We start from the raw sequence: 10,473 nt of genomic DNA on the forward strand, positions 1-10,473 counted from the left end.
AATGAACTTAGGTTTGTGTGGAAGTCTCTGTTGGAATTGTTGGCCTCGTTCTTGACCATTAGCTCACAGCCTCTCCCCATGTTTGTAAGTTTCAGATTGGGATTTTTCCTCCCAAATCAGCCTTAAATCAGCTGCTGTGAGGATCCTCTGACATTTTCCCGTCCTGCCGTCCGTCTTCCTGTGATCCTTCAGCCGCTTTATTTTGTTGTTGGCCTAAATTACAGAGATGAAAAGGGATTTCTGTTTTTCCCTTTTGTTTTAACCAGCCAATACCTGCAAAAAGCCGGGAAAAAAGAAACCTGGAGCTGAATGTTTCGGAGTGGACTCTTCACAGCATGGAGCCACGTGTACGTGAGCACCACTTGGGTTTGAAATGGGAACTGTAAGTGCTTCTTTGGGGCCCAGATCCTGGCACGTGACAAAGCAAAGGGTTGAGCTGATGTTTCTCGAGGAGTTAATAGTAAAAAGCGGTCCCTACAGACTGGATTTAAGAAAGGTCACTTGAGAAAGACGCCGTGCGAACCTCGAGAGGCCTCGCAGGGAGGAGGGCTGCTGCCCCTTCTGGGCCTGCCAAGAATTTGGATTGTAGTGTCCGAGTCCGGGAGGCAGAGGGGAGGGATGGTGCGCAGTGAACTGGGTCTGTTCCTCGTGGGCGGGAGTGGGTATTGGGGATTACGCAAGTAGGGTCAGGAGTGTGCGGTGAGCGCAGTGTCGGTGTGGGTAATGTGCGCTACTTCCAAGTTGCTTTTCTTTTGATACAGAGGGAAATCCTCCATCTTCTTTGCATTCCTTAGGAGATCCCTCAGCAGCTGAACGGAAGCGACTGCGTCGTCTTTATGTGCAAATACGCAGATTACATCTCCAGAGAGAAACCGTTCAACTTTACCCAGGTGAGTGAAGGTCATAAACCCCTCCAGCCCCTTTCGCGCAGGGACAGGAGCCAGGGAGGTTACGCAGCAGCTCTTAATTGTGTCTGGGGCAGGGACTGAGGTTTTGTGCCCCGTTTCGGTGCGTAGTTGCTGGGGTCAGAACTTCCAAGTGGCCTGGGCAGGGCAGAGCTGTGGTTCTCCATCCCCGCCTTTGGGAGCTGCTGCCGGTGAGATTCCTCTTGGGCAAGATACTGCCGCTGCTTATTTTTATTTTATACCGGTCTTTTGTTAGCGTGCTTGTAAGCTGTCGCGCGGTCAAGTCAATCTGGTTTTGTTGGGTTGTCGTGTCACCCTCTTAGGAGCCGCGTGGGGTGTTGTACCCAAATGGCTGACAGTTCCTAAAGGGAACATCCTATTAAGGACTCCGCTGGGCGTTTATGCGTGTTTTCCGCCTCTTTCTGCCGTGATGTCGTTATTTAATGGATTTCTCTTCTCTTTTCAGACTCACATGCCATACTCGCGCAAGAAGATGGTGTGGGAGATAATCCATCAACAGCTGCTGTGACACGTGGACAATTAGAGTTCTGATCTTAGTTACATTTCTTAGATCTTAGTTACATTTCTTAGATCTTAGTTACATTTCTTAGATCTTAGTTACATTTCTTAGATCTTAGTTACATTTCTTAGACGAATTTTCCTCTTTAGGTTATGAAGTAGAAGTTAAGATGGTTTATTCCCCTCCCACCATCCTTATTTTGGAGACAGTAACTCTGGGTTGTCTGTTTTTTTTTTTTGCTGTCTCCAGGGAGTTATTTAATGTGAAAAGAGAAATATTTATTTCTTTATATAATTTAAATATTTATTTTAATAAAAAGAGCCTGACTGGAACGAAACTCTACCTGATAATGACAGAGGGTGATTTATTCTTTTTTTTTTTATTTAACTGAAGAAAAAGTTGGATGTAGCGATGTGGTCTTTTGCTCCCTCACAATCCCCCAGGAAGAGGATTGGAGCCAGGATGAGTATCGGAGCACAAAAGCCACGAAGCGATGGTCACAACGTGCTGAAGGAGCAATCGGGGAGTTGTTCAGCGGTGAGATGAGCAAGCAGCATCCTGAAAATCCGCCCCTGGAGAGGGGTTAGTGGTGTACGGACGCTCTCTGTGCTCTGTAAACCCCCCGTGGGGAGCCCCTGCTGCCCCCTTGGCAGCGCCCGGGTGGCTGTGACTGCTGAAAGCCTCCGTGTGTGAGGCGGTGGGGACATTGTCCAGGTACCACTGTCCCCTCTGCCTACAGCGTCACAGGGTGGGCTCTGGCCCTTCGGCATGTCCATATGTGCCCACCAGCTCCCCTGAGACCACCCCAGGGGGCAGAATCAGCCCGCTTTGGGCCAGCCGTGTTGTGCAGGAGCTGGGCCTCGCTTCTCGTTAGGAAGTGGCCTTTGGGAGGTGACGAGCTTGCGCTTTCCTGTGCTGCCAGGAGAGCGTGGGTAGAGCCACAGTGCGAGTGACACTGTTGCTGCCCTCAGCGCGGCTGGAGGAGATGTTCCTCCTCCAGCTTTGCACACTTGGCACGCTGCCATGTGCCCCGTGACATGGTCCTTGCGCACAGGGTGGCCGTGGTGGGGGCTCAGCCCCATCCTTACAGTGCTGGGGAGCACGGGGCTACCAGGCGCAGAGTCCCTCCCCCAGTGCGGTGCTTTGGTGCGTTGAGGTGTTAGATGGGGTGGCACAGCCCCTGCCCGCCCCGGGAGGGGGGACACCACCTCTCCGGTGGCACTGGATGGGTGGGAGGGAGGGAGGGAGCAGAGCTCTGGGAGCCATGGAGAAAGGTGTGGGGGTGTCCCTCATCGTGGCAGCCCCCAGCAGCCCTACCCCGCCACCCGGCCACCCCAAGGGACACCCAAGCCCCATCTTGGTCCTCTCCCCGTTGGGTGATGCCCTTCCACCCACCTCAGAGGTGTGCTCCTCTCCTGCGGGGGGGACGTCCAGCACTCGCCTGGCTAGAGAAGCACCGGGGGGGGTGGTTAGGGGGCATCTGAGCTTCCCAGTTACATGGGCGTAATTAGTGTGCTGTTAATAACCATTAATAACCACTTTGGCTTTGCTAACCAACTGCCCCCACCCGGCTTTAGCACAGGCTTCGTGATGCCAACACCTCCCTGTATGGGAGCAGCCAGCCAAGCCGGTTTCAGAGCACAAGAGGTGAGAGGCAGGGAGCTGCCATCCCACTCAGCTCCATCCCCGCCGTGCCTTGGCTGTGCAGAGAGAACTTGGGGGCAGCTGCAGAACAGCTCAGCCCGGGCTTATCTCCAGATGGCACAGAACAACCAAAACCAAATGGCCCTTAACAAACAAAATGCCCCGAGTCCCATCCCACCACTCTTCCTGTGAGGTTGAGCGCCGGACATCACAAATTGGCGACAGAGATTTCGCTATGGCACCACCAGAGGGAAATATCCCAGACAGTGTAATCCACTCGGGCATAATCCTGCACCCTCACCGAGTCAGGAAATATAAACCGCAGGGTCTGGGGAGACAAATGGGGAATCCTCCAAGGATACAGCTGGCCCCTAGGAGATCCGTCCCCCCCATCCAGGACGCTCTACAGGGTAACTTCCCAGGGATGGAGCCACCTCACCTGAGAGAGAGAGGGTAAGTGACTAAGAAACATCCGTACGGTATATGCCATGTGATTGAGTTTGTGACTGGTGCACTCTTCTAAGGCATTAATATCTAGCGCCCTTGTGGTTTGTGTTGCTACTTGTCGGGGGCATTTGTAGCTCGCAATAGTGGATCCCGCTAATTTCTTTTAAATTGCAATAGTGTAATCGCCATCGCACACACAGAACTTGCAATAGTGACGTATTGGACCCGTGAGCGAAGTCCAAAGAAATTGTTAATTTGAACCTCTCAGTGAAGCCCTTTTTCCCGTTTCGTCACACTCCCCGAGCCACTGGGTAAAGCGACACCTGGCAAAAAACCCACCACCACCACCCCAAAAAAAACCCCACACCACATCCCCCACTCCCCACCCACCCCTTCTCCCCCCATCACAGCCATGGGGCAAACTCCCACCACCACCCCCCAATCTCAGCTCGGCCGTGACCCCCCCGAGACACTGGAATGAAAGCAACGGAGAGCAGCTCAGGCTCTTGTGAGCTGGAGAGATTTCTCTTTGTTTTTTGATGTTGTCGTTGGGTGGGATTTGGTTGGTTTTTTTCACAGAACACTTTGCAGTGTGGTGTCGCAGCCCCCAGGGCCGGCGCTGGCACCGCCACCTCACCCCCGGCTCTCGTCCCTCTTGCCCGATGGCTTTCACCACTTTCCTTGCTTGGTTTGGTTGGTTTTTTTTTTTTCCTTTTTACCTTTCTTTTTTTATATTTGGGGTTTTTGTTTCCTTTTCCTTTTTTCTCTCTTCCCTCCCCTTTTTTCATTTTCCCTTTTTTTCTTTTCCCCCCTTTTTTCTTCCCCCCCTTTTATCTCCTTTTTCTCTTTGTTCTTCTTTCCCCTCTTTTTTTTTCTCCCCCCATTTTTTTCTTTTGGTTTTTTTCTTTTTCTCTTTTCAAACATCTCTCAAGCTTTCTCCGAAGGAACAGCCCCTGGCTCTCAGCCAGCAGAAGGAGACTATGGAAGAGCTGTGGCACCTGTGGGATTGCTTTCCTTCTCCCGCCTCGCACTCAGTAAGAGTGTGTTTTCCAACTCATTTTTTTTTTATTAAGAAAATAAACAAAAATAATGCTCCAGCTATCAGTTTTACAAGGCATAGAAAATCTCTAAAAGGGAAACAGAAGCGCAATGTGCTGAGGTATGAAAACCTGAGGTAGTTTTTGTGTGTGGATGTGTGTGCGTCATTTGGGGTTGGGGGTTGTGTGTGTTTTATTTTTGAAATTAAAAAAAAATAATAATTTTGCTAGTGTTTTGGTTTTTTTTTCCCCCAGCCCTGGGCTGACAACCTCTTGGAAATCTGTTTTCCCCCCCTGCCCCTCTTTTCCCACCTTCTCTCCTTGCAACCGGGATCTTTCCCCAAAGCGTTTACGGCCGAGCACAGCCTTTCTTTAACCTCTAGAAAAGCCGGCTTGTGCTAAAAAACAAACATCCCCCTCCCGCCCCCACCCTCTCTGAAATGAAATAAATAAATAAATAAATAAAATCCTTACAAAACTTAAAAATCGCCGTTAGTGTTGTTATCGTTACATTAATTCTAAAAACTGATGAGCCGCTGCGCTGTGTGCCGCAGCCCAACCTCCCCCCCTCAACGCTGGGTGAGCTCCTCTGGCCATGCCTGGGATGAAAAACCGGTGGCTTTTAGGAAATAAAAAATAAAAAATTAAAAAAAAAAAGAATAATAAAACCTCTCTTTCTCTCTCTCTCTGCCTGTGTTAGTCCAACTAAAGGGATAGCGTCGGGAGGCGAGGGAGGAGGAAGGGGGAGGCTGTGGGATGGAGAGAGCCCTCCCCGTACCCCTCGGCTGTGCATCCTCGCAGCGCCGCGGGGAATGGGGGGCTGTGTGTTTGGGGGGGTCTTTGGTTTGCTCCCCTGACCCGCTGGGGGTGGGGGAGGAGGGTTTGGGAGGGGGGGATGTCCGGCGGCGGGGTTACATTCATCGGGCGGTGCTGGGCGGCACGGCGGGAACCTCCCTTGCTGTGCTGCGGGGCCGGGGCTCCCGGAGCGTGTTTCTGCTCCTGCTGCTTCACCTGCTGGAGCATTTCCCTCATCTTGCGCTGTGCAGTCTTGGGGAGGAGAGGGGAAAAGCAAGAGATGGGGGTCAGGGCACTGTTTCTCCCCCCACCACCCACCCCCGAGCCCCCACCGAGCATCTCGACACTCCCAACAAGCTGTAATTAATTTCAGGTTTGTTATGGGTTAGTCCCACAAATTGATGCAAGGAGACGGAGCCAATTAAGACTGAAATATTTATTAGCAAGCGGCAGCAAGCAAAACAGCGCTGGGCGGCCCGGGAGTCTCACTCCGCCGACGGCTCGCACCCGTTTCCCGAAAGTCCCTGGTTTTATACTCTTCTTTTTCCGGTAGAGGGGTACTCTGTGCTGTGGGATCCGTCTAAAATGTCTTTTGTTCCCTCCTAGTGCAACAGTGAAAGAGCGAAAGAAGAAGCATCTCAGAGTTTTGAGAAATTATCTCATGTCCTGGAAGAGAAGAAATCCGCAGCTCTTAGGGCAATTGAAGCTTCTAAGAATTTAAGGCTGGAAAAATTGCAAACACAAGCAGAAGAATCTCAAGGGCTCCTGGAAAATAATGGCCTTGTAGGACTTGCTCAAGAACTGCTTAAAGAAACCGATCCATCTTGTTTTGTTCAAACAGCAAAACAACTTCATGTCAGGTATCTTATTAATTATCTTCCGTTCGAGGTACAGGTACTGTTCCAGGGATGTCTGGTCAGTCATATTCTTTGGACACCTGCTAGGAAAGTACTGAATGCAAGTACTTTGTGTTGCAGAGCCTCAGAGGCGGTCCCGGTACCATTCAGTAGAAATTCCTATATTACAGTGTGCGTTAAAAAACAGCCCAGAGGAGGGGCTCTGTCCTGCGCCAACGCCTAGCCTTCTTCAGTAGGACTGCAGTGGAAGGGTAACCCATTCAGCTCACTGATACAGTCCTTTGCTCAGAGATTGCATCGGGTATTTGCAAGTTAATCTAACAGGTCTCTTCTGGCTTTAAACTCTTTGATCTGAATAGTTGTGCTCCATTAGCGCTTCACACCTATTTTGTTCTTTGAATGTAATGCCCCAAATTGTTAAAATGCTCTGCCAACCAAAAGATTCCCTGTTAGTTATCTTTACACTGATGTACAAAAGGCCTTTAAATTTTGCATTTTAATTCTGTCTAGAGAGACAAGTTTCTGGGACACATGAGTAAGTACCTGAAAAGAGAACTTTTTTTAAAGGAAAACCTAGCGGCTTTGCTTTAAGGAATGCACCCATGTGAATTCCTTTTTCCCTCTTCTGCCATCCCTCTGCTTCTGTGCTTTCAGAATCCAAAAAGCTACTGAATCTCTGAAGAGCTTCAAGCCAGCAGCTGAAACTACTTTCGAGGACTTTGTGATGGACATAGCCAAGCAAGAAGAGATCCTTGGTGACTTGTCCTTCCATTCCAATGGTAAATTATGAGAGCATCACGTCTTTCTTGAGTTACAGCTTTAAGGGCTTCTCTGGAAAGAGGCAAAACTTGTGCAGGGCTGCAGTTGCAGAACTCAATCTTGTGACTTGCATTGTCCCTTCTGCCTCTGTGATTCACAAGGCGTTACCTGGCAGCAATGCTAGCTTCAGCTTTGATAAAGCAGCTAAGATGCCATGGCATTCAGAACCAGTTTACATTGGCTTCCAAAATATTGTAGTTAAGTAATACTAGGTCTTCCTAGCAGCTTTTTGTCGTGATTGCATGACAGAAAAGAATAGGTTTTTATATGGTTTTTTAGTTGCCAGCAAAAATAAATAATACAACTTTCAAAGTAAAACCAGAAAGGATTTAAGTGCATGAACAGACCCATCCTCATCTGCACTCTTTGACTGAGTCAGATTTCCCCCCCCCACTGTCCCCCCAGTGCTGTAGCCACTCAACAAAGGGCTTCTGTGTTTAATTCTAAAACAACATGTATCTACATTTGAGGTTTTTTTCTCCTGAATCTCTGTCATTCCAGGTCTAGAAATACCAGAAATCAATGAAGAGCAGAGCAAAATGTACAACAAAGCTCTGATCAGTTGGGAATGCCCTGGGAAGACAGACTCAGCTGATATCTATGTTCTTGAGTATCATAAGCTTCATAGAGAAGAGGAGAGTACAACGTGGCAGGAGATCGAAGTTTGCAGCAAGAGCAAAGTAATATCTGATCTCGATGACGACAGCAGCTATGCCTTCAGAGTTCGAGGATATAAAGGATCCATCTCTAGCCCTTGGAGCCGAGAAGTTATCTTGCGTACGCCTCCAGCCCCAGGTATTGGGTTTTCTTATGTCCACGAGCTGCTGGTGGTGTTAAGAGCTGTAGGTGGTTTCCAGTAGCTCCCAGACTTCTACTACACTGTTACCGGTTGTATAAATGTTTAAAAGCACTGTTAACAAACAGGTTAAGTAGGTAGCATACTGAGACTGCGTTAGCTTGCGTAATGTTCCTGGTAGCCTTTAAAAGCGAGGAATTCTAGTGCCAGCATGACTTAAAATATAGTTTATAAGCACAGAAATACTTAACTAAGAGAAAATTTTTTGGGATGCTGTTTTTCAGTTCTCAGTTTTCTTTTTGATGACAAATGCGGGTACAACAGTGAACATCTCCTGCTGAACCCAGGAAGAACCTCTGTGGAAAGTAGGGCTGGATTTCCTCTACTGCTGGGGTCTGAGCGCATGCAGGCCGGATGCTACACAACCCTGGATTACATCATTGGCGACACTGGGATTGCCAAAGGGAAGCGCTTCTGGGCTTTTCACGTGGAAGCCTATTCCTACCTGGTGAAAGTGGGAGTTGTTTCTAGCAACAAGATACAGAGGTTGTTCCATAATACCCATGATGTGACCAGCCCAAGGTAAATTGCAGACTCTTGCTTAATACATGTTTTGTATAAGGAGATGGCTTTTTAAAAAATAAATTAAGAGCGAGCCTGGTCTCAATTAGTATACAAGATGAACCTAAGCAGTGGGAAGTGGCTTGAAGGATATAGTGTAAGCAGGTTGTCCTGTTCATCCTCTACTATTAGTAGGAAGATGTTCTAATTGTCCAGAGTCCTATTTTCTTTCTTTCTGGGAAAGAAATCGGGTTTCTACAGATATCAAGATATGTCAGTTAAAGCAAGAAGGTTAAAAAAGAGAAAAAAAAGCATCATTTGCAAGATTGAAGCAATGCTTAGTTGTCAATAGTAAGATTCTGCCTTAATTCCCTTAGCATACTAGGTTTGGCAGCCACTCAGAGGTACAATGTTCACTGTGCATATCTGTGTGTCTTTGCTGTAGCTTGCGTCATGGTGGATTCCAAGTCACTGGCTCATCCCAGGCTATAGATTTGCATATGACACTGGAGTGCTACTGAGCACAAGCCAAAGTGCAGTGGACAAACCAGCAAAAAGATTTCCAGCTCTCAATTACAGTTGTAGTAAGCCTGGATGTGTCTAGGAACTGCAGGCTGGGAGGCTATCTCCCAGGGGCTCTTAACTTTTTCATGAATCTAACAAAAGTGTTGGCCTTCTGCTATATAACATACTGAAATTATAAAAACGCCAGTGTCTCAAGCTTCTGAAAGTCAGATGGAGACTTTTTGAAAAATGAGAAATTAGATCCTGATTTTCTCATTTCTCCCGGTCCCTGCCAGGAGGGAGTGAAGCTCAGCCCCGCTCCCTCCTTTTACAGGGAGGAAAACAAAATGGAAAAAAGAAAACCAAATTGTCCTATATTAGAAGTGTATAATTCCATTTTAAGGGTAGGGCAGCAATAGGGCTGGTACCACAGCCCCCCAGCCCCACAGCCACTGTGGGTCACCGGCGTAATAATGTACCTCTCCGGTAATTAAAGTTTCTTTTGGGAAGGGGGGAGAGATGGGGACTCTCCTGCGCCGGGACCTTTCCCCTCCAGGGAGGCAGAGCCGGAGCAGCGAGCACGGTCCTGCCCGGAGGGCAGCGTGGAGGGGACGCGCACGGGCATCCCGGAGGAACAGCAGCAAGGAAACCCCGGCACTGCACCTTTCCCTTCCTCCGAGCCTTTTTCTTTTCCTCTTTTTAAGGGCTCAACCAGTTTCTTCCCCCTCTGACCGTCACCATGGGGCACTGGCACCAGCAGCTTTGCAAAACCCCATCCTGTAAAAGCCGCCTGATTTTGGCCCTGTTTGGGGATGCGCTGCTTCCATCCTTACAGAACAAACTGATAGATTTGGTTTTCTCCCCCGTCCCCATTTAGCAAGAAGCACCAACGTGCCGTTGTCGTTTTGGGTCGGTTTGCTGCAGAAAAAGGCTCCCGCAGGGGACGGGATAAGCCAATGGCAGGAGGGTCCCTGCACCCATCCCACCGCTGCTGGTGGAGGGCGGCAAGGGGACCTTTTCTTCGGGGTTGTCCTCTCCTCCCGGGCTCTGCAGCCCCACGCCGCAGCCCAACGACCCCCCCGAGATGGGAAGAGAGCACGAGAACCATCTCTGCTCAACAGCTCAAGAGGAAAAAACAAAATAAACGAAAGAGATAAAATAATACAATAGGATGAGATACAATAACGCAGGAGCACCCGCCCCACTCGTGGCACTACTTTTATTCTCGGCCACTGCAGTGATTGGGGGGTTTGACAGGATGGACCTTCCAAGGTCCCCTCCCACCCAAACCAGTCTTTGGGTCCATGACTGGAAGTGTCTGAGGTCAGGTTGGATGGGGCTGCAACCAACCCCGTCTACTGGATCCCAAACCACCCAGAAATCCAATCCAAACTGTTCTTTGGGTCCGGTTGGAGGTGTTCAAGGTCAGGTTGGATGGGGCTGGGACCAACCTGGTCTACTGGAAGGTGTCCCAGCCGATGATGGGGAGGTTGGACTGGATGGACCTTCAAAGGTCCCCTTCAACACAAACCGTTCTGTGGGTCTATGACTGGAAGTGTCCAACGTAAGGCTGGATGAGACTGGGACC

At 49.2% G+C, this 10,473-nt stretch overlaps 1 long non-coding RNA gene across 1 annotated transcript; it reads left to right on the forward strand.

Annotated features, from left to right (window-relative positions):
* Window positions 1-291: 291 nt before the first annotated feature.
* Window positions 292-1,446, forward strand: LOC309685133. The gene is made up of 3 exons (XR_014270404.1): window positions 292-347; window positions 795-890; window positions 1,372-1,446. It is a non-coding gene; the product is annotated as an uncharacterized lncRNA (long non-coding RNA).
* The last annotated feature ends 9,027 nt before the right edge of the window (window positions 1,447-10,473 follow it).

The sequence above is a fragment of the Vanellus vanellus genome (genome assembly GCF_965231255.1).
Source record: "Vanellus vanellus genome assembly, contig: HAP1_SCAFFOLD_77, whole genome shotgun sequence".
In the NCBI taxonomy this organism is placed as follows: Eukaryota; Metazoa; Chordata; class Aves; order Charadriiformes; family Charadriidae; genus Vanellus; species Vanellus vanellus.